Source organism: Gossypium hirsutum, chromosome A11 (assembly GCF_007990345.1).
Source record: "Gossypium hirsutum isolate 1008001.06 chromosome A11, Gossypium_hirsutum_v2.1, whole genome shotgun sequence".
NCBI lineage: Eukaryota > Viridiplantae > Streptophyta > Magnoliopsida > Malvales > Malvaceae > Gossypium > Gossypium hirsutum.
The window spans coordinates 25,980,544-25,985,573 of record NC_053434.1 but is presented as its reverse complement, the minus strand read 5'-3'; the positions used below and the strand labels follow the sequence as shown (position 1 = coordinate 25,985,573).

General features: G+C 38.1%; 1 non-coding gene across 1 annotated transcript; it reads left to right on the top strand.

Moving 5' to 3' along the window:
* The first annotated feature begins 3,807 nt into the window (after window positions 1-3,807).
* LOC121210777 (small nucleolar RNA R71) lies at window positions 3,808-3,914 on the top strand. Its single transcript, XR_005905894.1, has one exon. It is a non-coding gene; the product is annotated as a small nucleolar RNA R71 (small nucleolar RNA).
* Window positions 3,915-5,030: the final 1,116 nt, after the last annotated feature.

Below are 5,030 nucleotides of genomic sequence, written 5' to 3'. Positions count from 1 at the left end.
AGCAGGCCCATTCTGATATATTTTATTAACATCTATTTATAAGCCTACTGGCTAGAGATAGGGGTTTATTCATCTAAAAGCAAAAATTTGCCCAAGCCAAGGCTTGAACCCAAGACTTCTTAGACACTTCCCAGCACACTTAATCACTAAAGCAGATACACACCTGTGTCAAATTTTAATAGAACTAAAAATATAAATTTTAGGGCGTTACAACTCTACCCCCTAAAAGAAAATTTCGGCTTCGAACGTGATCAAAATAGGTGAGGGTATTGCTGACGCATCGCATCCTCAGGCTTCCATGTGGCCTCCTCAGTGCTATGATTATGCCAAAGAACCTTAACCCGTGGAATCGATTTCCTCCTCAGAATCTTTACATCCCTACCCAATATTTGTACCAGCTCCTTTTCAAAAGTCAAATCTGGCCTAACGTTGATCTCCTCAACTGGCAAAACATGTGTGGGATCAAAGCGGTAACGCCTTCACACTGAGACATGCGTAAAATATGAGTCCTATTAGTTAAATGAACCAAATAGCTATAGAAATTTAATGTGGAATTCCTTATTTGGTAAATGGCCCATTAAAGAGATAGTGGAATCCAATATACAAAGATCAACTTATCATGCTTGATTCCTTAATGTCTTAAAGTTTAAGCAATCAATGCATACATGCCTATGTTTTAATTCAAGATATATCAATAAAAATCATAAATTAATTAAAATTCATTCTAATAGTGATATGAGTGATTCACGTGAGAAAAAGACAAAATTTAGGGATTTCTAATGATGATATAAAAGACCCCCCACACTTAAGATGTACATTGCCCTCAATGTACAAAGATAGATATAATGAAAAATATAGATTCATAATCATAAGATAGGGAGAGAAGTGAAACTTCCTGAATGATGAATGAATTCCTTGAACTGGAGTTTTGGAGGATAATCGGTGTGAGAGTGGAGGATACTCTGGTGGTGGTACAGGTTCATTAGTCCATAAGTCCTGCGCCAAAAGAATATTATATCTAATGGTAGCTATGGTCGTGATCGAGCAGGACATGGCAGTCGTGGAGAACCTTTCTCAGTGGAGTTCTTAGTTCCTATGCGAGAATGAGCTTTGGAGCTCTTTCTGACTGTGATAAAATCAGGAACTCTTTAAGAGGTATACTGAAGCATAATTACTCGTAATGAATAAGCCGAAGAATAAAAATTATAAAAAAAACTCAGGATAAAATAGTATTAAAAGGAAATAAAAAAATAATTTCAAAAAAAAAAATAAAATAAATAATAGGTGTTTATAGAGAAATTGGGGCACACGGCCGTGGGACATGCACGTGTGCTCTAAGCTCAGCCTGTACGTTTCGTAATTTTTGAAATTAGGCGCATTGGTGTACACGGCCATACCGCACGGTCGTGTCGATCTTTGTTCGCTTCTTCCACGCCCGTGTATGTAGGCCCACGCTCGTGTTAATTTGACAGGTTCGACCACGGGTTCTAGACACGGCGTGGCGAATGCCCGTGCTATTTTCTCAGGTTCAACCACGATTCTACGACACGGGCATGTCGTACGCCCATGTTGTATTGGTAGATTCACCCACAGTCTTAATGCACAGCCGTGGCAACTTATCGCATCCTGTGTTGGGGAAATTTTGCCCTGTTTTTACATAGCCTAAGGCACGCTCGTGTGCCTTGCCGTGTGTGCTTTAGAAAGCTTGCGTTCCATGAGTCGGTTAGTATGTTAGATGTTAAAACTAAAATTTAAAGAAATTAATATTGTTAGTGCTCGGGTTGCCTCCTGAAAAGCACTTATTTATAGTCTAAGCTCAACTTACCTCTCTAGTGTTTGATCATTGTGGATCGAGGAGTTTACACTCCTCATCTTTGCTATAAATTTTATCAACATAAGGTTTAAGACGAGTACTATTTACCTTGAACGTGCCGAATTTGGGGTGATTTACCTCGACCGTACTGTATGGAAAAATGCTAGTTACTGTAAGAGAGGTTTCTTCATTCGGTTCAGAAGTGGCGATTCGAGGATCTGTTGCATCTAGTAGTACTTTGTCTCCAACTTGAAGTTGATTTGGTGAGGCATTGAGCTCGTTCTGGCGTAGTTTTGGTTTCTCGAGTTTTCTCGGTTTAATTGTTAGCTATTCATCTAACTCCTCGATTTGTAACCTTCGTTCTTCATGGGTAGATTCTTTGTTATGGATTGAACATGGCTCATGTGTGTCCTACGAACTTATTTCCTGCAAAATAGGTTACACGGTATGATCAGTCTTAGTAGAACAATTTGTACAATCACCTTCAATTTTCAATGTGTCGTTTGGGTTGTGAGCTTGAAGGTTGATTGTTTCGTCTCCTACACAAAGTGTGAGTTCACCTGTGCCAATGTCAATAATTGTTCTAGCAATTTCTAAAAAAGGCCTTCCCAAAATTAAAGGAACATTACTGTCCTTTTCTATGTCTAAAACAACAAAATCAACTGGGAATATAAATTTGTCAATTTTAACAAGTACGTCTTCAATGATACCCCTAGGAAATCTGACAGTTTTATCTACTAATTGAATGCTCATCCTAGTTTGTTTGGGTTTCCCTAGACCTAGTTGCTTAAACAATTTGTAAGGTATAACCTTGATACTAGCCCCTAGACCAGCCAACGCATTATTAACATCTAAACTACCAATTAAACAAGGAATCGTAAAACTCCCTAGATCTTTTAGTTTGTTGGGTAGCTTATTCTGAAGAATGGCTGAGCAAACCGCGTTCAGCTCCAAATACGACCTTTCATCTAACTTTTGTTTATTTGCTAGAAGCTCCTTTAAAATTTGACTACGTTCGGCATCTGCAAAAATACTTTAATAAATGGTAGGTTAATATGAAGTTTCTTTAAAATTTTAAGGAATTTACCAAATTATTCGTCTGAGCGGTCGTTCCTTGTCGCATTAAGGTATGGCACACGAGGTTTATATTCTGTACTTACCGCTTTTTGTTCGTTTTGGCCTACCTTATTCTTACCTTCGCTTACCACCGGTTCTGGCCTTAGTTTTGCCACTAACCCTTCCTTATCTTGAATGGCAATTGCGTTGAGTTGCTCCCTTGGGTTAGATTTAGTATTGCTTGGAAGGCTATCTTGTGGTCATTCAGAAATTGATTTGGCAAGCTGTCCAATCTGAGTTTCGAGCCCCTGGATTGATGCTTGTTGATTTTTGAGTGCCGTCTCGGTATTCTAAAAATGAGTCTTTGACACCGAGATGAATTTGGTTAGCATCTCCTCAAGGTTCAGCTTTTTCTCTTGCTGGTATGGTGGTTGCTGAAAGCTTGAAGGGGGTGGTGGTTTTTGATTTCCTTGGCCTCCCCATGAAAAATTGGGTGATTCCTCCAACCTGCATTGTAAGTATTGCTATAAGGATTGTTTTGAGATCGAGGATTATTACCCATGTAATTTAACTGCTCGTTCTCCATGTTGTGGCCATAAGGTGGGTATTCTGAATTGCTCGATCCACCTCCATTTGCTTCGCAATGCATTATTGGGTGAACCTGTGAAGAACTAAGAAAACCATCAATTTTCTTATTCAAGAGTTCTACCTGATTAGAGAGCATGGTGACCGAATCGACATTATAAACGCCGGCTATTTTTGTTGGCTTTGTTCTCATGACTTGCCACTGATTGTTATTCAGTGACATCTCCTCTATAAATTCATAATCATCTTCAGGTGTCTTACTATTGATGGTTCCTCCAGCGGCTGCATCAATCATCTGCCGAGTTAAAGGATTCAGGCCATTATGAAACGTTTGAACCTGTAGCCAAAGCGGTAACCCATGGTAAGGGCACCTTCTCAAAAGGTCCTTGTATCTCTCCCATGCATCGTAAAGTGTATCTAAATCCATCTGCACAAAAGAAGAGATATCATTACGTAATTTAGTCGTTTTAACCGGCGGAAAGTATTTTAATAGAAACTTTTCGGTTATTTGTTCCCAAGTAGTAATTGACCCTCGGGGTAACGAGTTCAACCACTGTTTAGCTTTGTTCCTCAACGAAAAGGAAAACAACTGAAGGTGGATGGCGTCATCAGAAACGCTATTAATTTTAAAGCTATCACAAAATTCTAGGAAATTTGCCAAGTGAGCATTGGGATCTTCGTCCTGCAAACCATCAAACTGAACAAACTGTTGTATCATTTGAATTGTGTTAGGTTTCAATTCAAAATTATTTGCAGCAATAGTAGGTCTAACTATACTTGACTCAGTTCCTGTTAAATTAGGTTTAGCATAATCATACATAGTACGTGGAGCAGGATTCTAATTTGCAACAATCGCAGGAGGTAGCGGATTTTCTTAGTTTTCAGCCATCTTCTAGGTTGTGGTTTTAATATCGTCCTCTTGCTCGTTCTCTGTGTATCTTAAGCTTCGCCTTATTTCTTTTTGGTTTCGGCGAACTGTGTGATCAATCTCACTGTCAAAAAGTAATGGTCCTGACGGGTTTCTTTTAGTCATAAACTATAAGAACCTGCCAGAATAAGGGGAAAAGAAGAATTAGTAATAAAAATTAGAAATAAATTTAACTTGCAGTAAAAGTAAATGGCTAAATTAATAAAAATCGAGTGTTCCTAATATCTTAGTTCCCGGAAACGGCGCCAAAAACTTGATAAGTGTGATATTCGTGACAGGTTTTAAATATTTATAATGAATCGTTTTTGAAACTAACTATTATCACGATGAAGGAAAGTGTATCTATCGAACAATAGTATAGTTTTAGCAAGACCGGATTGTCGAACCCAAAGGAACTAAAAGTACTAGTAATGACTGTCTTTTTATTATCTAGCCCAAGAATAATGGGGTTTGTTTTAACTAACTAACTAAACTAAGAATTCACAGAAAATAGAATTGGGGAATTACTTTTGGAAAAACGATTTAATTAAGACAATAACTAAGGAAAAATCCACCTAGACTTCACTTGTTATTTGACTCTAAATCAGACGATTTATTCATTTGACTTGATCCGTAGAAATCCCTAAGTTATATTATTATCCCTCTCGA